Here is an 18,535-nt window from a genome sequence, read left to right as displayed (position 1 = left end):
TAACACATTCCATTCAAAGCAAAAGAACAACTATTGTCTTTAAATTGAAAACTAAAACCTTTAGAATCCAAACTTGAAACGGAAATAATGTTTCTGGTGATACTAAGAACATAGTAACAGTTTTATAGTTCCAAAACAAAACCACTAGGCAAAGAAATAAAATAAGATCCTACGGCTAATGCAGCAATCCGTGCTCCATTTCCCACGCGTAGATCCATCTCGCCTTTATCAAGCCTTCTACTTCTCCTTAGTCCCTGCGAATTGGAATATAAGTGTGAGCCACAACCCGTATCTAATACCCAAGAAGTAGAATTAGCAAGATTAAAATGTATAACATACATACCTGAAGTAGAAGCAACGTTCCCGTTCTTCTCATCTTCCTTTCTCTTCAAGAAATCCCTCTTCCAATGCCCCTTCTTCTTGCAGTAGAAGCATTCAGAGTCCGCAGGAGAGCGAGTCACTCTCTTCTGTTTAATAGAACAGGTGTCGTTGGACTTAGGTGAGGGTGTAGCCTTGCCCTTACCCTTCTTGCCCTTCCCTTTGCCTGATTTCTTGAAGTTATTTCCCTTACGCACCATAAGCACGTCGTGCATATTCTCTTGCTTGAGCGTCTTTTTAGCAGTCTTCAGCATACCGTGAAGCTCAGTAAGAGTTTTCTCCATGTTGTTCATGTTGTAATTCAACTTAAACTGATCATATCCACTATGAAACGAATGGAAAATGATGTCAATAGCCATCTCATTTGAGACATCAGAATCTAGAGCTCTCATGTTCTCAAAGAGTCCAATCATTTAGAGAACATGTGGGCTTATTGGTTCTCTTTTCTTGAGCTTTGTCTCAAGGATCAACCTCTGAGTCTCGAATCTTTCGATTCTGGCTTGGTCCAGAAACATGTTCTTCAACTCCGACATGATTTGGAAAGCATCAGAGTTAATAAACGTTTTCTGAAGTTCATGATTCATGGATGCAACCATCATACATTTGACATCCCTTTTGGCCTGGATCCAACGATTAAGGGCAGCTTGAGTCACCTCCGGCCCGGCGGCCTCTGGTAACTCTTCCTCGAGGACATATTATTTTTCCTCATGCATTAGAACTATTTTCATGTTCCTTTGCCAGTCGAGGAAATTTTTGCCGTTCAACTTCTCTTTGTCGAGAATTGAACGCAGGTTGAACGTGTTGTTATTATTTGCGGTCATTTGATTACTACATTTGAAAAGAATTCGCAATAAATAACCATTCATAACTTAATAACTTTAAAATAAATGCTAGCATGCAATCATTAAAGCTATTAAACATTTCATTCATGCAAAAGCAAAACATGGTCCAAAATGAATGAAACGATTCCAAGATCCTAAAAGTCCTAAATCCTTAAGCAGCTTTGGCATGTCTCAAGTATTTTAAGATTCTAGGTAAACAAAAGCTATTGCTAGTAATCTCCAAATTACTCTTGGTTAATAAATTAATACTATAATTTATCCCATTGCCACAACATAATGCCATTGTTGTTTGAGTTGAAACCACAATCAACGTGCTCCTTTGGAACGCCTTACCATCTAAGTCAACTAATATAGCACCTCGCTTTGGCGTAAACATACTACGTTAGATCCTTAGATTTTTGTAAGTGCTTGATTTGGAAGGCAACTTTTGAACTAAATGTTACTTTGGACCTAGTTGTTTCTATGTTGGTTCGATTATTTAGTGAACTAAATCTAATCGAGTCATACAAACAACATATTCATGCATAATATACATTCATTCAAACATAATATATATATAGTGCATAAATAAATTGGTGAACTAGTATGGCCCAAAACTCTTGTCTTGAAGCATCCAATCTTCTTCACCATCTTGTTAGCTTGACATCGCCTTGAATCTTCATTCAACGCTAACTAAAAGTTCTAAACTAGAAATACTTGAAATAATAAAATTACATCAAAATTTCAATGGTACGCAGACCATATTTAAAACTTTACATTCAAAGATAAAACGGTTCGCAGACCGTATTTAACTATCCTAGATTGTCCATACTAGTCACTTAGAGTACTTGCATTACATAAAATATATATATTCTATGCATTCACCCATTCGTATCATAAAACGAATGGCCCATATAATTATGCAAGTATTTACGTGAATTAATTAAAATTCACGTTCACATCAACACGTCCTAAAAGATTAATCAATTTCCAAATTATTAGTCCTTAGAATTTATTCTAATTAAAATTTAATTTAATTAAAGTAATGCGACATACGAAAAATAATTATTTCATTATAATTTCATTTAGCGGCTCCCACTCAAACCAATAATTATTCCGGATAATTAAATATTTAAATATTAAATTAAACTCACTGCGTGGCCCAAGTTAAATAAAATAATTATTAATTATCCCGTTATCCAATTTTAATGCAAAAATAAATTTAAAGCCCAACGAAAACCAAAAAATTTGTTCAAGTGCAATGCGGGCTAGGCTTGCGCCCAGCCTAGCAATGCATGCTGTTGTGTGGCCTACGAGGCACACGAGCATGCGCCCATGCCCCCGCAGCCAGCGTTCCCCACGTACCGCAGCTCGTCGCTGCCCATGCTACTATTGTGCTCTATGCTGCACGCAAGGCAAGGCAGCCCTTGCTTGCTCGCAGCTCGCAAGCCAAGGCGTGTCTGCCTTGCTCGTGCTCCTCCTCGCCCAGCGCGCGCGGCACGCAGCACGCTTGCTGCTGCCCGCGTCGTTGCGTCTCGAGAGTGGTGCAGTAGCCCGCATGGCTCGATGAGCCACACGTCAACCCCACCCCTCGTGTTCCTGCGTTTGGTTCGTGCCTACGGACCAACTAATTAAAAAAAATTAATTTCACGAACATTTGCATTAAGTTATTTTTCACAAAATTTACGATTTTTATTTTCGAAAAATAACGACTTTACTATTTAATTAATTCTAATTAACAACAATCCAATTTCGTTAAATTTATTAAATCTAGGCTAACATTATTCAAATTTTAAACTTTTAAATGATCGAATCTAAAATTTTAAATCGTTCTAAACATTTAAATTTCAGATTTTTACGAATTTGGTTTAAGTGTTGATTAAAATTAACGAATCTAATTAAAATGTTAATCCAATAATTTTTAAAATCTGCCACTTTAAATGAAATCTATATTCCCTTTCCTAATTAACCAAATTACTAGATCCAAATTATTTAAAAAATCAATTAGCGATCTAAAATTTACGAATTTTGGGAAAGCAAAATTACGGTTTATGCTTAACAAAAATGGCCGAATTTTTACCATAATTATAAAATATACCCAACAGCATTGTGACAAACTTTTAATCAATTCCGAATAGTTTAGGTCGACCAATTAATTGAAAAACTTTCCGAATTTATTAATTTTAACCGGAAAATTAACAAAAACGCCCAAAAACACACACTTCGAGGCCTGTTTTTGGAATTCCGTTCTCATTAGGTTGATCTTAGAAAATCGTTTTCAATCAGATTACCGTCAGAAAAGTCGAAATTTCAACAATTTTCGAATTCAGAACTGCTTCCTGCGATAAATCCAATAATCCAGAAACATTCAAAAACATTCCGAAAAATTTAAGAAAATTCGACAACAGCAAAAAAAATAATTCATGCTAAAAAATGCTTTGAATACATAAGGCTCATGATACCACTGTTGGGGAATACAGTTAAACATACATAACATGTGCGGAACATCCCCAAAGCCAGGAAACATGTATAAAGCACAGTTTAAGGATACTTACATTTGAAGCGTGTTTATTTGGTTCAACGAACACGAACAAAGAACTCCACTTGTCGTTCCTCTATTTGGTTCACCGACACGTTCAGAACCGTCTTTATTATTGTAGCTTAGACAACGCACAAGATATTAGCTTTTATGGATGAACAGTTATTTAGTAGAGAGAAAAACTGAACAACGTAATTTTGGAATTAGGTTTTGGGTTGCTTCGAAAACTAATTGTGTTGTGTTGTGGAAAATAATATAACCTAATTGTTATAGTAGGTGTAACCAGCCAAGACCAAAAGGCCTTGGCCGGCCACACATCACACTCGCGAGCACAAGCCTCGCGCATAGCCAACACACTGCATGCCGAAGCCAACAGCGTGCAGCCGAGCAGCATGGGCTGTGGGCCTTGCGTGCTCGCTGCTGTGTTGATGCGCGTTTGTGCGCGCTGCCACGCCCACGCGGGCTGGCTTGCTTGCTGCGTTGCTAGCTCGCTGGCTCGTTGGGCCTTGCGTGCATGCGCGCTTGGCTCGACGGGCCGGCAGCTCCGATGCGGCTCGTATTCGCGACGAACGCCTTACGGCTATTATTTATCGTATCGTATACGACGAATCACCGTCGTACAATACGATTATTCGTGTCGCCTAGCTTACGAATATTCGCGAAACGATATACGATTCCGACGCTAGGTCGTATCGTATAATACGTTTTCCAAACTAATTCCCGAAAAGTTATTAAATGAATTTCCGATTCATTTAATCCGGTGATATGTTACATGTCATTGGTGTGACCTTATAGGTTCAGTCAAGAGTAAGTTGTGAGCCTAATATAGATTAGAACTCACTGATCGGAAGCATTGCTCCAGCTAGCTGTTCGATCACTTGATCTTACGGAATTAATTGATCGCAATTAATCTGAACCTTGGTATTAGACTTAATGCACCTTGGGTAAAGGACATATTTCCTTCAACACATACCTCCCAAGAGAGGAGAATCAATTCGCCGACGCACCGGAAAAGCCGGCATCAATGATCAACATTCCAAATGGCAAGGCTGAAATGCCACTTACAATTGAAACGCGTCAAGAAGCTGCATATGTCCATGCTATTGACGACGTCGAGCCTGACAGAGACGAGCCTTGGTTTACAGACATTCAAAGGTATCCACAAAACTCTGAGCATCCCCCGCACTTTTAAAGTAAGAGTCAAAGGGCTTTACGCCTACAATCAGCCAATTTTGTCATAGAAGGCGGCGTTCTACACAAGAGGTCCCCTAGCGGCCCCAGTCTCCGATGTTTCGACAAGCACGAAGCACAAAGAGTCATGGTCACCGTGCATGCCGGAGTCTGTGGTACCCACATGAATGGGAAGATGTGAAGGAAATAATGCCCTTGCTCCAAGTATGCATTCAATGCTAAGTCTAATAAATGAGGTTCAGTATTAATTAATTATACAAGTTAATAATTCCGTGAGATCAAGTGAACTGTATGCCTAGCTAGAGACCGCTTCAGTTCAAGTGGAATTAATAATATTAATCCACAACTTACTCTTGACTGAACCCGTAGGGTCACACAAATAGTACGTGAACGGATCAAGTATTTAAGTGAATTAAATACTCCATTTATGGATATTCGGAATCGACAGATCTCGGTTCCAGTGGGAGCTGAAATATTCAAAAGGCAAATTATGAATACTCCGGAAACGATGATATTGCCGGAAACGGAAATATGGATCGTATCGGAAATATAAATATTATCCACGTCGTAGATGTTGCCGGAAACGGAAACATGGTACGTATCGGAAAATATTATTGGAATCGGAAATATTGCCGGAAACGGAAATATTGTCGGAATCGGAAATTTTATCGGAATCGGAAAATAATTCCGGAATCGGAAATATTAAATATTTGTTCGAAACGGAAAATAATTTCGGAATCGGAAATATTAAATATTTTTCGAATCGGAAATGAATTCCGGAATCGGAAAATTAAACGGAAGCACGTCGTACGAAATAAACATCGGACGAGCTTGCTAGACGCAAGGCCCATCACGAAGCCAGGCCTGCGCCTAGCAAAGCCCGCGCACAGCAAGGCAAGCAAGAAGCCCGCAAGCACCGCAAGGCCCAGCCAAGCAACACGCATGGTCAGGCCCAGCGAGGCCAGCAGGCTGGCACGTCCAAGCGTGGGCTGCAGCGCTGTTGGGCCGAGCTCTCATCGCGCGCGCGCCCAGCGCCCTTCGTGGGCTGAGCGTGTGTGTGCATTGAGTTCGTGCATGCATCAAATCCTTAAGCATTTAGGATTAGTTCGATTAATTATTATTTTCCTAAAACTACTAGAGTTAGTTGTTGAATTAAAAACTAACTTAATAGATTTATTTGGAATCTAATTTTAATAAGATTAGGTTAATTAAATCCTAGTAGGTTTCTAGTTCCAATAATCCTACCCTATAAATAGGTGATGGCAATCACAAATTATAATACATCAAAAAGTATTCAGATAGTTTTAAGTTAAAAACTAGAGTTAATAATTTGCCACAAATTAGAATCGAATAAACATAAAACCTTAGGCTAAATTCTAGTTAATTGAATCTAAGGCGGATCCGAACGTGCTGTGGACTATCTACGGAGGGACTACACTTGGATTCCTAAACTTGTTCTTGTTCGGTTCGGGAGCAGCTAGGGAAGGCACGCTTCGAATGTATGCATCCTAAATTATGCTAATTGTTATGTGGCAATTAATTTTGATTCCTGGGTTTATGGTTTATCCACATGAAATATATGTTTTATATTTTTCATAACCTAACAGTGGTATCACGAGCCTCTAATAAATTCCATAATCAATTATAGTTAACATGGTTAAATTTTATAAAGTTGCAATGAATTAAAGGGGTGATTAATTTCATTGATGGTAATTGATTGCAAATTCGTGCGATTATTTAATTATATGTTCGCAGGATTTTCGGCAGTTTAGTCAATAATGGTCGGAATCGTATAATTTTATATTGAATTTAGCATGTAAACGACGTTTTAAAATTTTGACTAAAATCAAAGATTTGATGCCGAACCCAGAATTCCCAAATTCGAAGCTTAACTATAACTTTTCGGAGGTTTTAGTTTTTCGAACGCAAAATTTATAATTTTTATGATGTTAAATTAAATATTTGCGAATCTTGTATGTAAATCTTGAATCTATGATTGACCTACAGTGTATGTTTAACAATTTTAATGCCTAAAGTTGTTAATTATACAACCTAATTTGTAATTGTAATTAATTTGTTGAAATTCGAATAATTTAGAATTTGATTTGATTTTCATAATTAATTAGCAATTTAATTAGGAATCTATGATTAAAAACCACCATAAAATTTGAAAAGTTTTAAAATTTTATGACCTAGAATTTTAAAATCTGAAGCACATTCCCCCATCCTTGCTATACTATCAGTCATTACCATGGCCATTCTCAGCTTGGGGTATCGACGTCATCGGTAAAATCACTCCAACAGGCACCGGGGGTCATGAATTCATACTGGTCGCAATCGACTATTTCACTAAGTGGGTCGAAGCCGGGTCATTCAAGGTGTTGAGGTCCAAGCAAGTGGCCCAGTTCATACAAGAAAACATCATATGCAGATACGGAGTTCCTCACGAGTTCATTAGTGATCAGGGAACCAATTTTCAAGGAGAGTGTGAAGATCTATTCACCGAGTACAAAATTCAACATCACCATTCTTCGCCTTATCGCCCGCAAACTAATGGGGTAGTCGAAGCGGCCAACAAGAATGTCAAAACCATAATAATGAAAATGACAACCAATTACAAAGACTGGCCCCAGAAGCTGCACTTTGCATTATGGCGGTATCGAACTTCAATCCGCACCTCAATGGGCGCAATCCCATTTTCATTGGTCTATGGAATGGAAGCAGTACAACCTATTGAGTTGGAGATACCTTCTCTAAGGATAGTCCTCGAAAGCAAAATCCCAGAAGTTGCATGGGTACAAGCAAGATATGACGAGCTAATCATGCTCAATGAGCGTCGGCTTCAAGCCGCTCACCATGTACAAGTCTATCAGCGCCGAGTGGCCAGACATTTCAACAAGATGGTCAGAACCCGAAACATCAAGGAAGGCGAGCTTGTCCTGGAAGCCCTTCGCAAGAGCGTCATGGACCCAAGGGGAAAATTCAAACCCAACTAGGCAGGACCATACATCGTCAAGAAAATCCTCTCCGGGGGAGCAATCGAATTAACAGATGTCGATGGGACAGAATTCCGATCCTTGACAAACCTCGATTTGCTCAATAAGTTCTATGTCTAAGTCGAAGATTCAAAATTCAAAGTCAAGTTCAAAAAGTTCTGTATGTTAGAACTACGTTCGGCCTGATTCCTTAACGGGACACGTAGGCAACCTCATTCCGAGGCCCGGCCACTTTAATACATAAAAAATCAAATTTCCTCAATTACGGGCATCCTAAAAATCAAATCAAAATTCAAAATTCAATTGTTGTTGTCTTTATTCCAAATGTGCAAATCAAAAGCAAAGCATGTTCAAGCGAATTTAACACAATAACCTTTTTATTTGGCTCTAAAGCCTCAATGAAAGATAATTCAAATACAAGGTTGGAATCAAGTGAAGCGAAGTTCAAAGCCTTTTCACTTCCACTAAACACACTTCCTAAACTCATTCTCTAAACACACTCTTAAACACACTTCCTTCTAGTACAACTTCAAACGCATTGAGCTTACAAAGATATGGAGTCCGACGACTATGCTCTCGAGTCTTAGCACCTTGAGTACTACCCCCTGGCTCTTCTCGCAATCATTCATCAATCTTCCCCTTACTCAAGCGGCGGGAGAAGGAACTTGCTAGTCTTCCAAGACGGGAGGATGACGAACCTCCCTTGGACTCAGAACGGTCAAGCACCGAACGGGCCACACTCCCGTCACCTTCCTCATAATCAGTTGATGTAGGGCGTCTACCTCTAGAACCTCGGACTCTCGCTGGTCCGGAGAGAGAAATGTCCCTTTGGCTTGGACCTTTCATCCATACAATATACCCCGCAGACAGAGTGGTAGGCTCAGGTGGGTATTGAATATTCAAGAATGGTTTGGCAACCTAATACCGTCTCCAAATTTCAAGTCGATTAGCATTCAGTGCAACATGTTTCGGATGCTCATCGGCACAATCCGGGATTTCTTGTTTCAAACCGTATTGTCTCATCACTCGAGCAGGCGAGTAGAAGACTAACATTGGGAGGCTAGGAACCCTCAAAGCAGTAGAGGTAGGTGCATGTCTCATAGCAGTAATTCCCCACCAAGGAACTACCCACCTTATACAAGATTCAACCCCAGAGAGTGCATCGCCACTCATCCAATGAAAGCCGGTCATACACCATGGGCCGCATAGTGAACCCTTCTCTATTATAGCTTTCCATGTTCTCCGGTGGTGCCACCTGTAGGGGAATACAATTAAACATAATAACATGTGCGGAAACAATCCCCAAAGCCAGGAAGCATGTATAAAGCACATATTAAGCAGACTTACGTTTGAAGCGTGTTTTCCACGAATTGTCAACGAACACGAACTTAGAACTCCACTTGTCGTTCCTCTACTTGGTTCACCGACACGTTCAGATCCGTCTTGATTATCGTAGCTTAGACAATCGATCAAGATACTTTACTTTTGGGAAGAACTCACTTTGGAGGCACAGAGAGAATTAGGGTTCTCTGTGTCTCTAGGGTTTTAGTAATGAATTGTGTGGTGTGTTGTAAAATTGGTTAGAAGGTTATTTACATAACCTTACTAACCGACCAAGCCATAAGGCAAGGCCGGCTAGCAAGCCCGCGCAGCATCACACGGACACGCACAACGAGCTGGGCCGTGGGCCGCGCTGCTGCTGCTGTGTCGTGGTCTTGGCCCGCGCGCGCACACAGCTGCTCGGCCATGGGCCAGAGCTGCTGTGTCGCCTTGCTTGCTTGCCTAGCGCGCGCGCCCACGGGCCTTGAGTGCTTCGTGCACTCTACTCGTGGGCCGCTCCTCGTATCCGCGTTTAATATATTTCCGATATATTCTTTATCGTTTCGTATACGACGAATCACCGTCGTACGATACGATTTATTCGTTTCGCCTAGCTTACGAATATTCGCGATACGATATACGATTCCGATGCAAGGTCGTATCGTATAATATGTTTTCCAAACTAATTCACGAAAAGCTATTAAATGAATTTCTGGTTCATTTAATCCGTTGATCTGTTACGTGTCATTGGTGTGACCTTGTAGGTTCAGTCAAGAGTAAGCTGTGAGTTCAATATCCATTAAAACTCACTGATCGGAAGCATTGCTCCAGCTAGCTGTTCCGATCACTTGATCTCACTGAATTAATTGTTCGCAATTAATCTGAACCTTGGTATTAGACTTAATGCACCTTGGGTGAAGGACATATTTCCTTCAATCTCCCACTTGTCATTCAGACAAGTGTGCATCCACATTCCTTTGTCACTTAGTGTTACTTACTGAACATAAGGTAAGATCCAAGCCATCCATATTAGGTCCAGAAGTGTTTCTCGGATTACAGAGTTCAACTGTCAAACTTTTGCAGAAGGTTAAGCCTAACCATTCTGAGCACGGCCATGCATTTTACAGTATCTAACTCTCCAAGAGGCCTTGTTACACAACAACACCATATCCTATCAAAGATAGGAGGACAATCCATTCTTGCAATCTATGAACACTCACTTTGATTTATAGTACGCCCAATAACTGCTTTTATAGCCTCCTTTTACGGTGCGACGTTTAGCTAGTATCAAAGCGAACTAATTCTCAAACGAGCAGACATAATCGCTCATGTTTTGAGGAACGGTTTCTAATCACCATTAATGAGAAATACCTATGACATGACTTTAATCTCTTAAAGTGTTCTCATGGTCAATCCGATACAAGATCCAATAAGTATCTATGCAAAAGATTCTGACATCCAGTCACTCTAGTTCAAGAAACAGAACTAAGTAATCTACTTGCAATCTAATCTTCATTAGTCATTGGTCGTCCACCTTTCAATGACCTGGATTAGGGATCCTTTGTGACTTCAATATTCAAGTTCACTTATGGGTGTTTCTTTGTCGAAGAATCCATCTTGACATCCCATTTGAATGATTTGAATCACATGGACTTATCATTTTATACTAAACCAAGATTAAATGATCTATGAAATATGATTTCATAAATGATAAATGTTTAAACCAAATGCTTACCAATTTGTGGGCCTCTAACCCAAAATCAAGCATTTAATGTTTTACAGATATAGGCCTTTCACCCAATACTTAAAACATTCATGGAACTCAAACTTGATTCCATTTCTGCATATGAATGTTGTGTCTCATTCAATGCAGAGGTTTAGTTTATCATACTTTGCTATCCTTAGCATCTTTTCTATCGAAAGCCTTTCTATTTAAGATGAAAAGATCTTTGAATATATTTCTAGTATGATCTAGTCTTTCGTTGCTGTTTAGAATGATAATCATATCTAAAATAGAAAATCATCCAGGTAGCAGACTTGTGATCAACCTGAGTTCATTGAAGAACTCCCACTAAAAACAATTCCCTTTCATTGCTTCTTAGGCAACAATGAATTCATTTCAATTATGTAGAATTTCAAATGATGCTTCCTTTTGGAATGCTCCAACCAGTTCACATAGATGTGGGAGATACATCTTTCAACTGAGAACTTGGAAACTAATCATTGATTCAGTTTCCCATGCATCACATATGGTTTAGAACCTATGTTACCACCTTTTAATCACGACGCCTGATTGCCCGTGTATGTTTGTGGTTTGCCTAACAACAAGATTCAATTTTTGCTTAGGCAAATGCATGTAGCATCAAAACTTTAGTTATTTTCACTTCCTCTTATCAAGTGCTCATCCTACATATCCAAATGTATTGGATGTTCTTGATACTGTTCCAATGATCTTTGATCCAGATCAATAGAGATTGGTATAAACTCGTCACGATCCAATGTTCACGAGTTATCTTGGCGATCTATATATCACATTATACATGATTGATTGTAATGCAAAAACCATTCACATTTTAAAATCCATCCATGTAACTTTTAGCTTCATTCTATTTCAAGAGACACTGAATCTTGCTAAAATCTTGGCATTGCCATGTGATATAAGGTGAAGGCACCTCTTCAAGGTCCTTCATGCTTAACTTTAGTGATAACAGCCTAGCTTTATACTTAGTTAAAGCATTCATAACTTAGACTTTCTCATATGGGTTGAGAGTCTCCTTTGAGTCTCTCCATTGTGTTTGATTTAGTAATTACTTTTACAGAATCCAAACAACGCTTTAGATCCTATCCAATAGATCTTTATCCCAGTATGTTCTAAGTTTCGCCATGGTTCTAATTTTGACAAATACTTTCAAATCTAATCATTTAGAATTTGAATGTCATTTTCAATAAAGAGATATGTATCTCATATATAGAACCAATAAACTTGATTTAGCTCCCACTAAACTCCTCATCTATAAGATGATCCATATTTTCATAAAGCTATGATTGCTCAATAGCCTTTTAGACAAATATGGTCCAATTCCCACTTGCGTGCTTTAATCTATGTTCTTAAGCTTGCTCTTTTATCTAGCATCCAAAACTTTTACATTGTGTGATGTACACAATTCCTTTCTACAAGTCCAATTGAATACGGTGTTTCATTTTCCAATTGCCATATTGCCATATGCAATGATTGCTAGATTTATCCAAAGTAGTTTAAGCATTCCGACTTGGTAAAAAGATTCAACATTATCAACGCCGTGAAGTTGTTTATAATCTTTAACCACCAATCTAGATTCTCTTTTGTATGTGTATACAATATCATCTCTGTATGTTTTGAAAACATGTTTGCAACCAATGGGAGTAAACCCTTTATGCAAATCAACGTTGTATGTTTAGAAAACATATTTGCAACCAATGGGAGTGAACCCTTTATGCAAATCAACGTTCTTATGTTTAGAAAACATGATTGCAACTAATGGGAGTGAACCCTTTATGCAAATCAACCAAATCATAGATTTGATTCTTTAAGATGAAGATATTTCGGATAAAATGGCCTCAAACCATTTTGTATGGCCTCGAACCATACTTGGGAATTTTTAATTCGTCGTAGCTAACCTGTAAGTCGTATGTTCTTGAAGCACTTTCCAAAGTCTTCACAGTTTTCATTCCTCAAGATATCTATGTATCTATCTTGGTTGAATTCTATTCCTTATACTATTTACTAGGTATTGAACATCAAACGTTAGTGTCTATAAAGACATTACTCAAGTCCTCTGAGTATTCGAATTCTCTTGAAGCACTTCTAAAGTCGTCCTGAAGCTCTTCCAAAGGCTTCTAAGTTCAGAGCTTTTCCAAAGACTCCTAAGTATCCTACATTTGTTTGTTGCTTGACGCGAAGTCCATTAGAGGTCATTTTTCTCCCACTTGCCTTTTTGGAAATATGATGGTTTCCTAAAATACATTATCTTAAGCAACAACCATATGTTCTCAGATTTATGGTAGAATCAATACCTTTTGTTTCTATGAGTCGCTCATAAAGAAACATATATCTATCCTTGAGTTTGTTTGATGTAAACACTAACTCCCACTGGGTTTGATAACCCTAGATATATATGTACTGAAAAGATGTACTGAACGGAAGTTCAATCCTTATGACATCTTATCCTTAGCTTTTGACAACTTTGTTTAGTGTGATAGTCACTTGAGAGTATCATTTAGAAACTATATAGGAAATAGTCGTGATTATCGTTAATCGAAATAGATTCTGATTTCTCCACTTGGACATACCATATTCTTATGGATCTTTGATTGTTATAATGCCATATAAACAATCTAGATAATCTTTCTTGGCTCATGCAAACATCACCTTGACCCAGCCTAGATGTTCCAAAATTCTTGCCAAGTTGATTTTATACTCTTTTGTTAATCGCATTGAAGCATTTCACATATTTCACGTTGAGTAAATATTGCCATATTTTCTCCAATTCTTGTGAAATAGGTAAGTCATAAAATCCATCTTTGGCCCATGAACTTTATTGTCTAGAAACTTCTAACAATAGTCCATTTCTATGTCATGTTCAACAAGCAAGACCCACGTGTCTTAAATTAACCAACTTTCAGAAATCCATGCCATGGAATCTTAGAATGTTGACTTGTTGATATAGTCGTATGACATTGCCAAAGATATGTGGAACACAAATCAAAGTGTTTGATTTGAACCTTCTGAAGTTTGAGTTTGAAGAGATTCGTTTGTTTATTAATCAATCATATGACTCAACCCTTAAATGACCATTTCATTCAAATAAACACTTAACGAAGGTTTTTGTTTACTTTGAATGTGAGTCTTTCCGTTGTCCAAACAGAAATTGATTATGATGATTAATGGAACATAATACCATTAAGTTCCAGCCTTTAGAATGACTTTAAAACAAACACGATGACCCTACAATTAATGTAGCACAACTTTGCTTCATTTCCTACTTGTAGGCCAATAACCAGACTTAGCTCCCGGAATTTGAGTTCTTAACAAGAGTTTAGAACCTCAAGCGGCAATCTAATACCATAGGAGTTTATTTGCTAAGTCGTTTCTCTTTAACATAAACATCAAGGTAGAAATTGAATATTGAATTCATTTCTTTTGTTCTCCTTTCCTATCCTTTCTAGCATGTTTTCTTAGAGTCCTAAAGATTTTACTCTTTGCTTTATCTTCTTACTTTGTTACGCTTACAAAGTCCATTTATTTTGTTCACTTTGAATGACAACATCCAATGAGTCTAATTCATCATCGAATCAAAAGAAAATTGGTTGTTAACCATTGGTTATACATGAGTCTTTAACTCAATACTTCGTTATTTCAAAACTACCCAATATTCTGAATATATGAGGTCCAATTGATCTACCATTCAAATTCTAGTTTGAAAACAACCATGAAGATCACTATAAGAAAATAGCATTCAAGATACGCTCTCACTCTCCTTTTCATTGAGAATCGCTCTCAAAATAGTTACCAATCGATCGAGGAAATATCGCAGTTCTATTGTCCGAACGCAATAATGTTGAAGATGTACTATTCTACAGAATGAAATAGCAAAGAACACATTTATCATACTTTAACAACTTGAAATAAAAGCATTCACGCAATCATCAAAGCTATTAAACATTTCATTCATGCAAAAAGCAAAAACACGGTCCAAAATGAATGAAACGATTCCAAGACCCCAAAAGTCCTAAATCCTTAAGCAGCTTTAGCATGTCTTAAGTATTTTAAGATTTTAGGTAAGCAAAACCTATTGCTAGTAATCTCCAAATTAGTATTGGTTAATAAATTAATACCATAATTTATCCCACTGCCACAACATAATGCCATTGTTGTTTGAGTTGAAACCACAATCAACGTGCTCCTTTAGGACGCCTTACCACCTAAGTCAACTAAAATAGCACCTCGCTTTAGCGTAAACCTACTATCTTAGATCCTTAAATTTTTTTAAGTTCTTGATTTGGAAGGCAATTTTTAAACTCAATATTATTTTTGACCTAGTTGTTTCTATGTTGGTTCGATTATTTAGTGAACTTAATCTAATCGAGTCATATGAAACAACCTATTCATGCAAAGCATACATACATTCATACATTCGAGCATAATATATATATTAAAGTGCATAAATAAATGGTGATCTAGTATGGCCCAAAACATCTTGTCTTGAAGCATCCAATCTTCATCACCTCCTTGTTAGCTTGGCATCGTCTTGAATCTTCGTTCAAATGCTAACTTAAAGTTCTAAACTTAGAAATACTTGAAAATAATAAATTACATCAAAATTTCCATGGTACGCAGACCATATTTAAAACTTTACATTCAAAGATAGAACGGTACGCAGACCGTATTTAACTATCCTAAACTGGCCATACTAGTCACTTGGAGTACCTGCATTACATAAAATATACATTCTATGCATTCACCCATTCGTGTGCTAAAACGAATGGCCCATATAAATATGCAAGTATTTACGTGAATTAATTAAAATTCACGTTCACATAAACGCCTCCTAAAAGATTAATCAATTTCCAAATTATTAATCCTTAGACTTTAATCTAATTAAAATAGAATTTAATTAAAATAATGAGACCTACGAAAATAATTATTTCATTTTAATTTCATTTAGTGGCTCCCACTCAAACCAGTAATTATTCCGGATAATTAATTATGAAATATTAAATTAAAACTCGCGGCCCGGCCCAAGCAAATAAAATATTAAATTAAATATCCCGTTAGCCCAAATTAATGCAAATATACGAAGCCCAACGAAATAAACAATTTTCAACGAAAAAAGTCCGATTACGTAGTTGGACTAGGCTTGCGCCCAGCCCAATCCCTTGCGTGTGGCCTATGAGGCGCACGAGCAAGCTCGCACACCCCCAGGCCTTCGCGCGCGCGCGTGCCTGCAGCTATCGCTGCCCCTGCGCTGCGTCGTTGTGCCTTCGTGCGCTGGACGTCGCATGGCCTTGTACCTTGCTTCGTCGCAGCCCCCGCAAGCAATCGCCTGCCCCTTTCCTCGCCCAGCGCACACGAGGCACGCAGCACGCTTGCATAGCAGCCCGTATGGCTCGACGAGCCATATGTCTACCACACTTGTGTTCGTGCCTTTGGTTCGTGATACGGATCAACTCAATTAAAAATAAATTTAATTTCACGAACTTGCATTAATTTTATTTTTTAAAAAGTTACGATTTTTATTTTCGAAAAACAACGATTTTTAACGATTTAATAAACTCCAACGACAATCCAATTTCGTAAAATTATTGAATCGAGTCTAACAATATTCAAACTTTTAAGAACGAAGTAACGAACAAATCAACATTAAAGTTTGAACTTTTAATTAATAAAATCCGAAGCTTTAAATCGTTCATTAACATTTAAATTTCAGATTTTTAATAATTTGGTTTAAGTGTGATCAAAATTAACGAAACCATTCAAAATTTTAATCCAATAATTTTTAAAATTAGCCACTGACCCATGAAATTATATCCCCTTTCCCAATTAACCGAATTATTAAACCAAAATTAATTAAAATTCAATTAGGGTTTCAAATTTTACGAATTGGGGAAAGGCAAAATTAGGGTTTATACTTATCGGAAAAATTAGAAATTTTTACCATAGATCAATAATATACCCAGAAACATTGTGTCAAAATTTCAAGAAATTCCGAGTAGCTTAGGTTGACCTTTTAATTGAATTACTGTCTGACACTTTTAATTTTTAATGAAAAATTAACAAAAACGCCCAAAAAACGACACTTCGAGGCATGTTTTTGCAATTCCGTTCACTTGAGTTGATCTTAGAAAATCCTTTTCAATAAGATTAGGGTTTTAAAACTCAAAAAAACGAATATTTTTGATTTCGGACCTGATTATTACGCAATTCATCCAATAATTCGTACAAATTCCGAAAATTCAACAAAAAATTCAAAATTTTCGACAGATGCAAAAACAATAAAATCATGCTAATCCATGCTTTGAATACATAAGTCACATGATACCACTGTAGGGGAATACAGTTAAACATAATAACATGTGCAGAAACAATCCCCAAAGCCAGGAAGCATGTATAAAGCACAGATTAAGCAGACTTACGTTTGAAGCATGTTTTCCACGAATTGTCAACGAACACGAACTTAGAACTACACTTGTCGTTCCTCTACTTGGTTCACCGACACGTTCAGATCCGTCTTGATTATCGTAGCTTAGACAATCGATCAAGATACTTTGCTTTTGGGAAGAACTCACTTTGGAGGCACGGAGAGAATTAGGGTTCTCTGTGTCTCTAGGGTTTTAGTAATGAATTGTGTGGTGTGTTGGAAAATTGGTTAGAAGGTTATTTACATAACCTTACTAACCGACCAAGCCATAAGGCAAGGCCGGCTAGCAAGTCCGCGCAGCATCACACGGGCACGCACAACGAGCTGGGCCGTGGGCCGCGCTGCTGCTGCTGTGTCGTGGTCTTGGCCCGCGCGCGCACACAGCTGCTCGGCCATGGGCCAGCGCTGCTGTGTCGCCTTTCTTGCTTGCCTAGCGCCCGCCCATGGGTCTTGAGTGCTTCGTGCACTCGGCTCGTGGGCCGCTGCTCGTATCCGCGTTTAATATATTTCCGATATATTATTTATCCTTTCGTATACGACGAATCACCGTCGTACGATACGATTCATTCGTTTCGCCTAGCTTAAGAATATTCGCAATACGATATACGATTCCGATGCAAGGTCGTATCGTATAATACGTTTTCCAACTAATTCCCGAAAAGCTATTAAATGAATTTCCGATTTATTTAATCCGTTGATCTGTTACGTGTCATTGGTGTGACCATGTACGTTCAGTCAAGAGTAAGCTGTGAGTTCAATATCCATTAGAACTCACTGATCGGAAGCATTGCTCCAGGTAGCTGTTCCGATCATTTTATCTCACTGAATTAATTGTTCGCAATTAATCTGAACCTTGGTATTAGACTTAATGCAACATGAGTCTCTCCATAAGCCAGACCTTAGAGATAATACAAGAAATGCAATTCAATATTCAACATTCAAAATACAAGTACAATTTCAATATACAAGAAAGCTCCAGATCCTTACTTGGAGTAATACCGGACTTATCGACAGCAAAGTAGAGGGGTCCGACTTCAGCATATCAAGGCCCATCAATGTTTCGCCAATCACGAGCGGCATTGGGTCCCGGCAACTAGCAAATTGCTCCACAAT

The sequence above is a fragment of the Spinacia oleracea genome, chromosome 6 (genome assembly GCF_020520425.1).
Source record: "Spinacia oleracea cultivar Varoflay chromosome 6, BTI_SOV_V1, whole genome shotgun sequence".
NCBI classification, from domain to species: Eukaryota; Viridiplantae; Streptophyta; class Magnoliopsida; order Caryophyllales; family Amaranthaceae; genus Spinacia; species Spinacia oleracea.
The sequence above is the reverse complement of the archived record's forward strand: the minus strand, read 5'-3'. Positions refer to the sequence as shown.